Source organism: Piliocolobus tephrosceles, unplaced genomic scaffold, assembly GCF_002776525.5.
Source record: "Piliocolobus tephrosceles isolate RC106 unplaced genomic scaffold, ASM277652v3 unscaffolded_1254, whole genome shotgun sequence".
NCBI classification, from domain to species: Eukaryota; Metazoa; Chordata; class Mammalia; order Primates; family Cercopithecidae; genus Piliocolobus; species Piliocolobus tephrosceles.
Genome location: NW_022293799.1, coordinates 50,302 through 65,780, shown reverse-complemented (window position 1 = coordinate 65,780; position 15,479 = coordinate 50,302). Strand labels below are relative to the sequence as shown.

General features: G+C 49.7%; 1 protein-coding gene across 1 annotated transcript in view; it reads left to right on the top strand.

The window, feature by feature from the left end:
• LOC111527890 (SPARC-related modular calcium-binding protein 2) overlaps positions 1 to 15,479 on the top strand; it is a 64,532-nt gene that overhangs the window by 721 nt on the left and 48,332 nt on the right. Inside the window, exon 2 of the mRNA XM_026449563.1 lies at positions 9,095 to 9,177. The gene's annotated coding sequence lies outside the window, so the exon portion shown is untranslated. The remainder of the gene's footprint in view (positions 1 to 9,094; positions 9,178 to 15,479) is intronic.

The window sequence follows — 15,479 nt, the reverse complement described above, 5'->3', positions numbered from 1 at the left end:
CTCACACACATGCCCATTCGCACCCTTCCCCCACACACACTCATACACACTCACCCACACTCACTTCCCACACACACACCCCCACACTCACATGCACACACCCACACTGACATACTCTCCCAACACCCACACTCACACACACACTCTCACACACACTCATACAATCCCCCAAACACCCACACTCACACACTCGTACACACTCATACCCACACACACACTGCCCCCACACTCATACACACTCATACCCAAACACATACTCCCCCACACCCCCCCACACACACTCATACACACACCCGCACTAACTCCCCCGACACACCCCCACACTCACACACACGCCCATTCGCACCCTTCCCCCACACACACTCATACACACTCACCCACACTCACTTCCCACACACACACCCCCACACTCACATGCACACACACTCTCACACACACACACTAACTCCCCCGACACACCCCCACACTCACACACGCCCGTTCGCACCCTTCCCCCACACACACACCCACACTCACATGCACACACACTCACACACTTCCCACACACCCACACTCACACATACACTCTCCCCACACGCTCGCACCGTCTCTCCATCAGCTGGGGCTATGGCACCTCCTCACCTGGATGGTCCGGGTCTCCAAGTCGCGACCACCCAGCGCAGGGTGATTCTCTGCTCTTGCGCATGAGGTGCCTGTAAAAGCCAGTGGCTGGGCCGGGCTGGTGGCTCACGCCTGTAATCCCAGAACTGTGGGAGGCCGAGGCGGGTGGATCACCTGAGGTCAAGAGTTCGAGACCAGCCTGGACAACATAGTGAAACCCCATCACTAGTAAAAATACAAAAAATTAGCTGGGTGTGGTGGCAAATGCCTGTAATCCCAGCTACTCGGGAGGCTGAGGCAGGAGAATGGCTTGAACCTGGGAGGCGGAGGTTGCAGTGAGCCAAGATCGCACCATTGCACTCCAGCCTGGGCGACAAGAGCGAAATTCCGCTTTAGCTGTTGGAAGCTGGAGGAAACTGTTTCTTTGATGGCCTCCAAAACTGCCCAAGTGGCAGGTGGAGAGCAGCAGGGCCTTCGCCTTCACAAGCAGCGCCGGCTCCTCTGCCCCACTCAGGCCAGACAGAATCTGAAAAGTGGCTCTGGGGCCAGTGCCAGGGTGGAAACATGGACAGCATCAAATACCAGTGGCAACTTCCTTCTGCTCCTGGTTTTGGCAAAGGGTGCTCAGCATTTCATAAGCTGAAAGAACCAATTGTCCAAGATGGCTTTGTATGGTATTCACACATGTGTGCCTGGAATTCATCACTTTTAGAAAAAGTGAGACTGTGCTAAAGACAAGGGCAATGAAAGTTACTCGAGGGTCTGAAATACAAAAATACCTTGTTCACTCGAGTTTTGTGTGAGTTGGAGCAACGTGAGGGATTTCACTGTAGCACCCGAAGAACAAGAGCTGTGTGTTCATGGAAATTGTATAACCGTGGGTAGAAATGATTTTGCAGCTCTTTGTAACATGAATTTGACTTTGACTTTTCCTAGATTTATACAAAAATAGTTTTAAAATCTATGAAAATATTATTTCTTAAATGTTATCAAAGGTAGCCACTGATGTCACCTCTGATGCTTAGGCATGAGCATTTGGATGCTTCCTAAACTATTTTCCAAATTTGTCATCTAGTGTCACCAGTAGACATTTGTGGGGGAAACTGTGTAGTTTCCGGGGGCTCAAGGGGACTAATGCCTGTTTCACCAGGATCAGGTCCAGCCATCACCATCTGGCCCGGTGGGAGTCCTGCTTTGGGGAGTGTGATGACGCCGGGGTGTGAGTGCTGCCCCTTCCTGGCCAGCGCTCCACTGTCCGGCCGCCCTGACTGACCGCCTGCTCTTGACACCCCACTCAGCTGACACTGCACAGGGGTGCTGAGGCCAGCGGCTGAGGCTTGGCTTCTGCGGGGCTGATATATGGGGGATTGGTTCAAACCCACGTGCTCTGCAGGGCCTGAAGAGAACATAAACCCATGTGCTCTGCGGGGCTTGAAGAGAACATAAACCTTTTCAAAGTTTTGGTATGAGAATTATATAATAATTCCTAAATTATTTTCCAAATTTGTCATCAAGTGTCACCAGTAGACGTTTGTAGGGGAAACTGTAGTTTCCAGGGGCTCAAGCTGACTAATGCCTGTTTCACCAGGATTGTTTTAGTTTCTGTGCCTAGCTGTACAGGGAGTACTGTTGTCTAAGAAACCTTTCTTGGAAGCAATGTTTCTGCGTCTCTTAGAGCTCTGGCTGGTTTGCTGTGCATATAAGTTGGGGCAACCCCAGCCCCCAGTGAGGCCCCTCTAACAGAGGTGGAGACCGCTGGCAGATGCTGTTTTACACACGCCAATGAAAATCTGTAAGCTGTCAAACCCAGAGCTCCTCAAACTGGCTCTGAAATGATGAGATCAGCATTTATAACGTTGTCCCTGAAGAACCTGCCAGCGTCCAATGTTGTGATAGGCTAGAAACACAATAACCCCTCTCTTCCCGTCCACCGATGCTGGTTTCATTCCGCCTGGACTTCATCCTGCTTTCACGGTAGAAAGAAAAGTCTCTGGCTCTCCCGTTCCCTATTTCTGCCTACAGAAGGGGGCAGCTCCGTCTTCTTGGAGTTTCAGAAAGAACTTGAAATTAAACAAATGGAGACAACTCCTTAGATTCGGCGTGCGATTTTACCTTTATTATTTTCCATTCATTCATTCATTCATTCACCACAAATACTGATTGTCGACAACATTCAAACCATCTTCCAGGGACTGAGCAAATAGCGTTGAATAAGAGAGAAGCCCCACATCTCCTGCGGTTTACACTCTGCCAGGGGGGCGTCAGACCCAGAACTGTTGTACCTTGCTGCCAACAGAAAGCCCTCAAGCTTACCTAGTCTCAAAATGTACTTCTCACTCAACTCTATAGAGACAGGAAAGTTCTGGACGATTTCAGCAGTTCAGAGACGTAATTGTCAGACATTGTTGTGGGTGAGGGGGTGGTAGTTGTTTTTGTCTGTTCTGCCATCTTCCTCTTCCTGGGGTGCTTTGTAGCTTGTTCATGTCATAGCTGTTAGGGCATCATATGTAGCAGTGATGATGTATTTTGGAGAAAGAAAGACTGTTTTTCTTTTTGTCAGCAGAGAAAACCCTTCCCCACCCACCTGCGGTGGTTTTGCCTCACCCTAATTGGCCGGAATATCACTGAACGCCCAGACCCAGACCTGCCCTGGGCTGGGGAGAAAAGGGGAAGGGACCTGTTGTGGTTCCTGTTTCAGTACCCAGGGCTGGACTAGGATTACCCTCTTGGCGCCCACAGCCACCTGGAGCAGGGTCTGTGGCTAAGAGAGTCTTGCTTTTGTTACAAACGTGGAAGGGGAGGCAGCCTGCAGGGTCTGGTTCCTCATGCAAACAGTTAGACAGGTGGTAGACACAAAGATGGTAGAGCTGGTGGGGCAAAGACCAGGGCTGGGCCCGGTGAGGGCAGGTCAGGGTGCCGGCACAGGCCTCTCTGAGGCTGAGATGCTGGAGGTAGTTGTAGCCACAGTGCATGGGGAGGAGTGTTTCAGGCAGAGGGCAGGGAGTGCACAGTCCTGGGAGAGATGAGTCTGGTGTGTTTGGATGGGGAGTGACACGGTGTGGCTGAGTCCCCACCCAAATCTCATCTTGAATTGTAGTTTCCATAATCCCCACGTGTGGCGGGAGGGACCTATGCTGTGGGAAATGATTGGATCACGCGGGTGGTTTCCCCCTTGCTGTTCTCATGGATCCGCTGGTTTTATAAGTGTCTGACAATTCCCCTGCTTGCACTCATTCCATCCTGCCACCCTGTGAAGAGGTACCTGCTTCTCCTTTGCTTTCCTCTATGACTGTAAGTTTCCTGAGGCCTCCCAGCCATGCTGAACTGTGAGTCAACTAAACCTCTTTTCTTTAGAAATTACCCAGTCTCAGGTATTTCTTCACAGAACCATGAGGACAGATTAATACTGGGGGTCTCATAGGGGAAGGGCGATGGGGAGCAGCTAGAGAGCTGGTGGAAGCCAGAGAACAGAGTGGGCCCATTCACCATGGGACTGGAACACCTGTCACATCCCAGCTCCCCTGGGAAGCTGCTGGGACAGTTTAGCAGAGGAGTGATATAATCTCTCAACAATCCTGAAAAACACTCACATTTATCCATTCACCTTTTATTCAATAAACATGTGAATGCCCTCAATGTTCCAGGAATCATTCTGGGAGCTGGGGATACACCAGTGAACAAAACAGGCACAGTCCATGCTTCCATGGAGCCTGCATGCTAATGGGAGGACGCAGATAATAAGCCAAACAAACACATCACACTTAGCAGACATGAGTAGACATGTGGTATCATGTCAAATGCTCTGGAGGGAAAAAAAAAACCAATAATCCACAAGAGGGACTTGGGATGGAGCACAGCTTGAAGGAAATGGCAGGGGCAACTCCCTGAAATGCTGACATCAGAGTCGAGACCTCAAGAAGTTGGTGGGGGAGTAAGGAAGCCCGCAGAAGGCCAGCCCCGCCAGAGGTGGTGAATGCCACTGAGGGCCCAGCCCCAGAACCCAGTGCAGTTTTTTATCAAAAGGTGGGGTATATCAGTTAGAAAGCTTTTGGTTTCATGTAGTGAGATGAGAAACTGACAAATAAATACAAATGACCAGAGATGGCATGATCTCCCTGAGAGGCACAGCAGTAGAGCAGCCTCAGCTTCGGTTGAGGCTGTCAACTGGCAATGTTGCCGAGGACATTCCCTCTCCCAAATCTGCCCTGACACCCTCATTCTGTTTTCTTGGCCATGAGGCAGGTTCCCCTCTTGGTCACAGGATGGCTGCAAGAGATCCGGACATCTCATCCAGATGCCACAGTGCTCAGAGGACACAGGAACCCATCTCTTTGTTTCTTTCGAGCCGAAAATACCTTCCCTAGAATTCTGCTAGCAAATTTAATTAATGGATCATTGGTCAGAATTGGATCATATGCCCCTGGCTAAACCCACTGCTGGCAAGAAAAATTGAGTTGGTTTAAACTGGTTTAAATTGATCACCTGGGGAGACATGGGTACTAGGCACCAGGCAAAATAATCAATATTAGGCAGTATCTGATAAGCCACAGCCAGCTTCACTAGTCCTCATCTCCCAGTGATTCTGCCATTATTGAGTAGCCAGGTCCCATTTCTATTTAAACACCTGCTGTTCCATCAGTGCAATTTTCGTATTAATTTTCTGAAACAAGCAGTCCCAGGGAGATACTTTATAGTTTTGATTTATACCTGGGTTGGCAGATAAAATGTTTGTTTCCTTTAATCATCCTCTAAATTTCCTGATGGGGAAGAAACATTTAATAATCCAATAACAATAAGAAGCTATAAACACAAAATGCATCGTCCTTTATATGTGACCTCTCTTTTCCTCATGTTGCCGTGCATGAGAATTAAAAGGCATTAGCTTTGTGGTGGAGTCATCCCAAGGACCACAGACACACGCCACTGTGCCCAGACGAGGTGGGGCGGGGGCAGCTTGCTCTGGTGCAGTTCCTAGTTGGAGCCATCACTTTGAAGGAGGTATGAGGAGGGGCAGAGGCTTCAGCCCTTCCTAGTGCTCCTGACTTTTGTGTCAAAATTGGCATCTTGGTCATTGTTTGCAGATCCCAGAAGGAGGGGTCCAGGCATCTGTCATGAGTGCAGGCCCCCGTGAATGGTAGAGTCCAGGTGGGAGCCAAGGGGCAAGTTTCCCCTTGGCCACTAACAGTAGTGGGGAGAGAGTGGGAAGGGGCTGTCGGACTGAGCTGAGTCAGGCTGATGGCCAGGTTCTGCATTTGTGCCCAGAACAGAGAGGCTGATGAAGGCTTTGTCTGTCTGCCGTCCAACCGCTGGCTGTTCCTAGCTCACATCTGGGCAGCCTCTGTTCCCTGACCCCAGAGCATGTGTCTCAGTGAGGTGTGTAGCCTCTGTTCTCCAACCCCAGCACGTGTCTCTCAGTGGGGTGAGCAGAGGGTCGTGTGGGCATAGGACTGCATTTCTCCCTGGCAGAGATCCTGGTATCTGATGGGCAATGAGAGAAGAGACATTTGTGTTTTTCCTTATACAAATAAGTTAAACTAAACCTATTGAAAAGAATGGTGATGTAGGTCAAAGCTGAAATTAATGGACTGACTTCTCCTCTTTCTCCTCTCTTGAGAATGCCAATTCTTCAAGTCATGGGCATTTCATGCCACTCATTAAAAGAATCAGAATACTGTCACTTAAATATATATTTTTATATTAACATCAGTGATGAGATTTGCAACCTACCTCTAGCCCAAATTTGGAACAAAACTGAAATGCCCATCCAGGGTGGCTGGCTTCCAGATGGCTTTGGAGCTAGGAGATTCGGAATGAAGGTAAGAAATGATCTAGGCTCATGCCGCCCGTGTGAAGGATAAAAGTACTGACCCTGAAGGGCTTCAGGAGCACAACACAGAGTTCATGTTAACATTTCCTTTTTCTAACGCTACAGAGCAGTCCAGGGCTCCAACCAGGTGTGCCCTCCGATACTCTGAGAAGCAGGATGGCCCCTGAGGGCTGGGCCTCTATCCTCAGAGTCTACGTCATCCTTTCCAAGCTGGGACATTGGCCTGGCTTTTTGCAGCTCACCCTTCACAAGCCCTCAGGTAGGAAGATGTCCATTCTAATGTAGGTCTCAATTCAGCCCCCAAGACACTGACCCAGAGCTTGAAGTGAAGATCTTTCAGCCCTGAGAGTGCCCTAGTTCTACAAATTTAACATGCATAGGTAAAAACAAGAGCTTACTAATCCCTCAGGAAGCCAGCTTCTTGTACACATCATCTCTGGGTGAATGTTTTACTTTTCACCTGCCGGCTGCAGCAGCAGCTGCATTAGGAGATACCTTGCTGGGTAACAGGTCCTCACCTGCCGGCCGCAGCAGCAGCTGCATTAAGAGATTCCTGGCTGGGTAACAGGTCCTTTACTGAGATCACCTTTCTTGTAACCTCTTAGGGCTGACCCCCATCCCCACACTTTTTTTCTTTTTTTTTTTTTTTGAGACAGAGTCTCGCTCTGTCACCCAGGCTGGAGTGCAGTGGTGCCATCTCTGCTCACTGCAAGCTCCGCCTCCCGGGTTCATGCCATTCTGCTGCCTCAGCCTCCTGAGTTGCTGGGACTACAGGCTCCTGCCACCATGCCCGGCTAATTTTTTTTTTGTATTTTTAGTAGAGATGGGGTTTCATGTGTTAGCCAGGATGGCTTTTGATTAGAATGTGATAACTTAATTGTTTGCCAGAGTGTGTCAGAGACTTTAATTTCAAAAACAACATTTCAAAAAGATATATTAAGTTTGTGTGACTGGGACGGCAGGTTTTCTGGTATCAAAGAGGCTATTCGGGGCCAAGGGCGGCAGGAGTGTGCGGTTCCTGACTCTTATGACAGCTGGGTGGGGTCCTCTCTCTGGGACTGCTGGACTCTCTGGGGCCTCTGTTAGAACACTTTACATATGTCCCTTTAGAGAGAAATTTCGTTTTATTTTCTATGACTGAAAAGCATGTAAGCAATGAAAAAAATAGAACCTAAAATGATCTCTGTGAAGTAAATAGGATCTTGTAGCCCTTTCTTTAAGAATGAAAAAGGAAAATAGGGCAGAGGGAGAGGATGAGAACGGGCAGAACGCTGGGCTCCTGACAGCCTCAGGGCTGCGGACCGGCACATTCCTCCCACACCCCCTCCTGCCGGCCTCCTGCTTATCTTCCTCATTTTCCAAGGAGTCTTTCCGGAGCCCCAAGACTGCACCTGTGCCCCATGACAGTGCCGGCGGACTCTGTGTCTCCCAGTGTGTCACTTGCCAGGGCCTGAGGAGGCCACCACGAAGGATTCCACGTGTCTGACATCATGGACGGGAGGGGCGGGGGGCTGGGGAGCCGCCATCCAGCCTAAGGTCAGCTGAGTGGACGGGAAGCCAGGAAGGTTGGTGTGGGCTGTCTGGGGTCCTGCGAGTCCACAGGAAGGGGCAGTGGGTGCGCTGACCCAGGAATCTCCCATCTCCCGTAACACACCTCCCTAGCGTCTCCTTCATGCTGGTGAGAAGCTCCACTTGGTGAAAGCCACGGTGAAGGACTTCTGTGTGCAGAAGATCGTCCTCCGTTGGGGTGGGGGCTCCGGGAGGCAGGTTCTCCTGGTGGCCCTAGCTCTATTTAAATGTCCACCTCCTCCGCTGGATGAGGCTGGTGGTCTCCGTGAGAGGGGTCTCCTTGCCCTACACCCAGGACAAGGATAAAACCTGGACAAAGCAGGCCTTGGTCAAGTGCTGCCGAACGGCACACATATGTCAGTGTTTATGTTTATCTGGATTTGGATCTGACACCCTTAGGGACAGGCGCCCTGGTTCCCACTGCAAATTCAATAGAACCATGGAGCCACCTGCTCCCATGAGCCTGGCAACCGCAGCAACCAGGGCACCTGCCCTCTTGGATGTCAGCCCCACCTGTTCAGGACTTAACCTGCAGTTTGCCATTGATGCTAAGTGGGACCAGAGAGTCTATTTTTTTTTTTTTTTTTTTTTAACACTGAGGCAAACTTTCGTAGCTTCATGAGGTGGATTGGAGATGAGTTGGCCTTTGGTGCTACAGGAATCTAAATCCTGAAGTCCTTTGTGTCCTTCCCTTGGGCAGGGTGGGGGTAGTGGTCACACCCTCTGTCCTCGTGCACACACTCCTGCTCCGATGAAACACCTCAAGTGCTTGCTCCATACAGCCCTGCAGTAGGAGGAGGGGAGGTGTGGGCACTTGACAGCTGCTAGATGAGATTCCTTTCAGAGACCGATGGAGAGACGGCCCTGCAGTGTGACTGAAGTCACAGTGTGCTTCTTCCTACTGACTGGAAGAATAGCTTTCTCTACCAAATGTCCACAAAGGTGACAGAAAGGAGTGAGGTCATGGGTGTTGCAGCATGAGAGCCACAGGTCATGGTGTATGCTGGGGTAGGACATTGCAGAAATGGAAGACAAACCACAGCTCGTCTCAAGCCCATTGTTTTCTCTCTCCTTCCCCTGCCTTCCCCCCGCCCATAGGTATGAGCAGCCGAAATGTGACAACACGGCCAGGGCCCACCCAGCCAAAGCCCGGGACTTGTACAAGGGCCGCCAGCTACAAGGTGAGTAGCACCCACAAGTGTGGCCCAAATCCACAGGCAGGCCCCATGATGAAGTTTCTTGCAAATGTAGAATGAAAGAGTTTATCTGACCATTTCCCAGGTGGCCTGTCTGACTCTGGGGCCTCCTGCCTCCTTGCAGAGGGCGCTGAGTCCATGCAGGGAGACAGGGGTCCAGGAGCCACACGTGGAGCACCTGAGGGGCTCCTCCCTGCTGCTGTGTATGGAAGGTCAGACATGGAAGAGAAAGAAAGGGCCCTCGCAAATCAGATCACACAGCACCCCAACATCTCTGGATGTTCCTGAACCCCACAGCCCAAAGAACCCTTTATTGATTCTACCTACATTTCACTGTCATTTTCTGACATTCCTTTTGCATTGAATCAACAGTTCATGAAGCTAAAGTTCAGGTTTTAAGAAAACGTGAGTTGAATGTATGTATTGAGTTTAATTACAAAGAAATATTGGAATTAAACAGGTGAATTAAAATTTATAATAATTGAAAAATGCAGTCACAAAAAGACGTCATGGGGTGAATGTGATATCATTGAGAAGCTTCAGAGCTACTTGCCGTTTGTTTCATTTTGACATTTTTTTCTCTAAATATCTTCAGATTGTGTATGTTTAACCAGCGTCTCAGAGACATGAAAATCACACTACCGTGTAGTTTGTTTAGAGTGCGTGCTTAATCTTGGTCTCTCGCAGAAACTGGATGAATTCCTGATTAGTAAACTTTCGTGGTTCCTGTACGATTTATACTGTCATTGATAGAAAGGGTTTTAAATTGTAAAAAGTAAAGATGTTCGGTTTGTAAATAAGGACAGAGAAGAGCAGAATATCCACAGTGTATACATTTTTCGTTGCTACGTGTTTGTAGCGATTCCACAACATTAGTAACGAAAATGCTTGACACGGGGAAGCAGAGGGCGGAACGTGGTTCCGGGAACACGCAGCGCGGCTGTTCTGCCAGCTCTTGGTAAACACCGCGCTGTTGACTGACTTGGCTTGTTCGGAACTGTCTTTGTCTTAGTTCTTCATGGTTTCCCAGCCGTGTACCTCCCCAGTGTCTTCCTTGTGAGGCAGGTTTGAGGAATCTGTTGGTTCTACTATTTTTTTTTTTAAATCAGAGTATGGTCCTTGTGTGAGCAATCACCTTGCTTTCTGTTGAACCAATCAGCTTCTTTCTGGATCTTGCAGGTGAGGGTGGGGGAAGAGATCATGACGGTGTGAACACGACACCCGTCCATGCACATGCCTAGTGAAGGGCATTTTGCCTTTGACACCGTGTCTGCAGGCTGTGCTCAGCTGCTGGCTGAATTCCATCCCCCTGATGGCCCTGTCAGGAGGGAGCTCTCCTCCTCCCTTATCTGGTGTAATCTCTTGTCTCTGAAGTCCGATTTTAATATTGGTGGGCAAGATGTTTCCTTAAAAGACGTAATGAACTTCCCACGTGCTTGCTGCATGGAAAGCCCTCAACAAACATTTGCTGGTTTTGGTTGGTCTTGACCTTGTCACATAAGCTTCAGTCCGTCTCTTGCCCCTAGGGTACTTCTTGAATGGTCCAAGGCTCTTAACTTATTTTTTTTTTCTATAACACAAAGTTGCATGACTTCTAAGCCAAGCTGCACTGTGGTCTTCACACATGTGGTACGAGTGCAATTTATGGAAGTCACGTTGTGCTTCTCAGTGGTAAAAGGGATCATGACGGAGGGTGGCTTCTGCTGCCTCCCAGGAGTGCACGTGGTAGGAAGACCTTTTCACTGTGGAATTGAATCTGTGACACTCCAGACCCAGACTACTGATTTAAAGATGACACAGTCGTTTGTCCAGTGAGAACAACTGGTCCCTGATATTGAGAAACATGGAATGATGTCATTGTCTTTTCTGAGTGTCAGACGTGCCGTTTGGAGACAGAGCATCCCACACTGTGAGGATGGGCACGTCAGGGCTACAGAAACCATGGTCCTCTCTGCTAAGACGGGAGGAGAAGGATGGTTAGATGCTCACGACGAAGACGGTGTTTCCCTGCCTGCACCTCAAATGAAAGCCAGACTGCTGAGGCACCGAGGCCGCGTGACGCAAACTGTGCAAAGGTCAGCTTGTGCTGTTGCTGTGATGTTTGGGAGTGCGCTGTTCATGACCACTTAATTATTTTGATTATTTGGAGATAATTATCCTTATTAGGAAAAAACAAGTAGGTCTTAAAATAGCTCCAGGATAGAGGCTGTTCCTGGTAGAGAGGAGAAACCTATTTACAAAATAATATGGCAACATCTGAGTAGAAAGATCCTTCAAGTCCCATGTAGGCTGACATATTTTCTTCTTAAAAGTTACTGTTTTCTTTTGAAGTTGCTTTTCTAAGCTTTTGCCAATGAAGGTCCTTTATTTTCCATGTAAAGCTGATAATATTTTCACACAAAATTCACTTATTTGGGGTGAGCCGTGTATTTGTCACCAAATACTTATTCACATCTTAGCTGGTGTTTGGCAGCAAATGACCACTGAATCTTTGGAGGGCATCATTTTATTATATGGCACAGGAGATCAGGGTCTGGCTTAAGAGGCTACATAGTGAGGACTGGGTCACTGTTTTGGCTTTTGAAGATTCTTTCATTGGTAAGTTTCCTCCTGGGACTATCGCATCTTGTGTAGCAGAAATTCTAAAAAGAGGCACAAAGCCACACCTTCCTAAGCACACCTTAAACTGCACCTTCTTAAACTGCACCTTCTTAAACCATACCTTCCTACATCAGATCTTCTTAAACCAGACCTTTTTAAAATCCACACCTTCTTCTTGAATAAGTTCACCTCACTTTATCTTGCCCTGGCATCTCTGATCACACTCTGGTTGGAGTTTTAAATAACAGGGTTACTCTCTCTCCAGCCTCCCCAGCCCCCTGACATCCTCCCAGGTCCTCTTGTGAGGCTGGAGAACCACACACTTGCATTGAGCTGTGGTTCCTGTGTCGGGGCCGTGGTGTGTCTCTTGGGCCCTGCCGTGGCTCCCTTGTCCATGCCCCACCATGGCTCCTGTGTCCAAGACCCACGGTGGCTCCCATGTCAGGCCCAGCTGTGGCTCCCGTGTCTGGGCCTGGCTGTGGCTCCCATGTCTGAGCCTTGCAGGAATTCTTCCCTCTGCTTGAGCTGCATCTCTCTTAGCCCCTGTGGCTCCCATGCATCCTTCAGGATGACTTCCTTGGGATGCCCAGGTGGCCAGCCACTCACATGCACCTGTCCAGCGTGTTCCCACCTGGTGAGGCACATTGTGTGGTGTGGGTGTGGACTTGCAGGCTCTGCCCCATGCCTCACAGGGTCCCTGGGGAGGTAGAGACTGCATCTCTGTGTTCTTGGCATCTGCGAGGTGGGAACGAAGGATGTAGGTGGTTTTCTTTTCCTACTAGAAGACCCTTCTGGCTAATCTGTACTGAGTGATATTGGTAAGCTTTGACTTACTAGCCATGTGGTTTTGCTTATCTAGGGCCCCGCAGCACTGGTCTTGAATGGGCTTTCCAGTGTGGGGAGAGGATGACCTGAGCCTTTACTTGAAGAGTGTCACTGGGTTCGTGATCTCCATCGGGGGAGAGGGTGACCCCAGCCTTTACTCAAATAGCAGTGCTGGGTTCGTGATCTCCATCAGGAGACAGGGTGACTGGAGCCTTTACTCAAATAGCAGCACTGGGTTCATGATCTCCATCTGGGGAGAGGGTGACCCCAGCCTTTATTCAAACAGCAGCACTGGGTTTGTGATCTCATCTGGGGAGAGGGTGACCCCAGTCTTTACTCAAACAGCAGCGCTGGATTCATGATCTCCATCTGGGGAGAGGGTGACCCCAGCCTTTATTCAAATAGCAGTACTGGGTTTGTGATCTCCGTCAAGGGACAGGGTGACTGGAGCCTTTACTCAAACAGCAGCACTGGGTTCGTGATCTCCATCTGGGGAGAGGGTGACCCCAGCCTTTACTCAAACAGCAGCGCTGGGTTTGTGATCTCTGTCAGTCCTCAGGGCCCCTCCTGCTGAGTGAGAGGGGAAAGAGCCAGCACAGCCCCTTGCTTGCTTTAGCTGCAGCACCAGCTGCATTTGTGATTCAGGCTCGTAGGCCCTCGGTGCAGCAAGGCAAAAGGCCATTGGCATGACCTTCGCAGAGAGGAGATGCAGGCGAAAGACAGAGGCGCAGGGAGATGCACCTGTCCAGAGCAGAGCGGGCTGAGTCGCTGGCGGGTTCAGGGCAGGAGCATCGGCCGAGGGGAGTTGGCTCAAAAACTTACAATGGAGACTTTGATCTAAAGTGAAGTCAAAATAAGTGATTTCATGGCCTAGAGTGAGCCCTTCCTCTCACGTTTCCTGATCATGCGATTGTGTCTTTCATCCTCAGATGTGGTTTTTCCGGCCGACTCTCATTCTCAGGAGCAATCTGAGTCGAATGAGCAGGCTGGCTTTCCTCCGGGTGTTGCTTTGTTTCGGTCTACACTGGAGGGGAACACCCGTTTTCCTGATCATGACGAACTGCGCTGCGTGCAGTCTGATCTCACTCTCGGGCACTGTGGTCCAGGCTTCCCGGAAGGCAGCACAGAAGCTGGGCCCTGGGGGTCAGGAAGGTGCAGGGAAGTCTGACGTCTTCTGGGAGCCGTTCCTTCCTCCACCAGCTCAGGGGAAAACTGCACTGTCTTTCTGTGGGCGTCCTGGTGTTGGTGGTTCAGCAATGGCACCAGAGTGAGGACAGGGTGGCATGAGGAGCCCCTCAGGGAGCCTGGGCAGGGCATGGCCCCTGTTACTGCCCTGTCCCCCAAGCCAGGGTCCTCTCCTGAGTCCCCAGAGCTTCTCCGCCTGGCACGCAGTCTAGGAAATGGTCTTTATTTTGGTCAAACCGCCTCTCTCCCAAGTGTCTCTGGAAGCTCTGTGGACCCAGCAGCCTTCACGAATGGTCAAGTCCTCTCCCTCAGGGGCACGGGACAGGGCCTCTTCACATCTACAGCCAGGAGCATCTCTTTTCTTGGGGCCGCAAGCAATTGCCGGTGTAATTACAGTCTTTGACTCGTGTAGAAACCTTAGAGGCAGCCACTGGAGTTTTCAAACACGATTTTAGCACTATTCTAATTTTTTTCAAGATTAATTATGGTTTTCTAAGAGAGCATATAATGATCCTTACCTCGCCCTAAGTGGAGCTTAGGACATTTTCCAAAAGGTAATTAGACCAGGAGCAACACGTTCCTGCCAGGTATCACGTGACACGTAAGGACCTCGATGTTTACCTTTTCTACAAAGCAGACAGGAGCCGGCCAGGACCTCGCTTGGTGGCCTTTGAGAGCCTCGCAAAGGGGGCATGAGGTGTCAATATTCTGCCTACTGAAAATGTCAACTTCTGTGATCCCTGCTGTCAGATCAAAACTGAATTTACAGACATGAGTCTTCTAAATTTCAGCTGAACTGGGAACAAAACATAATACTGGAATCCTGGGGATGTGGGTAGCTGGGTGAGCTGTCTGCACTCTGCGCCCATACAGGCTCATGCCAGAACCAGCTGCTCAGGGCACAGGCTCAGATGCTCTGTGAGGCTGGGACAAGGACTGGGTGTCGAGGAGGCTGGGATGCGAGGCTGTCTGTGACAGAGGATTTTTAATCTGGCATTCTGCTTTTGAGAGCTGTCTGGTGGCATGATCCCTAAAGAATATCAACTCAGCCTCTTGGGTATGGATGGGGAGTCCCAGATACGGCAAGAGACCGTTCCACACGGCACCACTTGGAAGAGAGAGCTGAATCTACATTATTTTATTTTTTGACCACTAAATTTGATGTCTAAATATGAAATTAAATTTGCAGATGAATAAGATTAGTAACACTTTTGAAGAAAATTGCAGTTTTTAGGAAGCATAACAGTGAAATGGACCATTAAATCAGTTTTATTGAGGAAAGACTGCTGCAAATAAAATCTCAGAAGAATCACACATATAATTGCCATCCCACAGGCTTCATGAGACAGGAACAGCAGGGACAAGGGGTGCTGAGGACTCAAGCGGTTGGTAAAAGGTGGTTTTCAAGAACCGGTGTCTGTGGGAGCATCCTGAGATGCGGCTGCACTGCGGGGGTGTTGCAGGGAGCTCCTTCCCAGCAGATGAGGGAGCCTGAGCAGGTGCAGGTGACACAGGTGAAGCGAGCCTTTCACTCAGTGCTTGCCTTTTCTCCTGGGAAAAAAAGGGGACAGGATGCACCCTGCAGAGGGCACATGAAAGATGAGAACTACAAAGGAGCGATATGGCTACTCTTGCAGCAAGGCCAGCAAAATTCTCAGTGGGGTTTTATTACAATA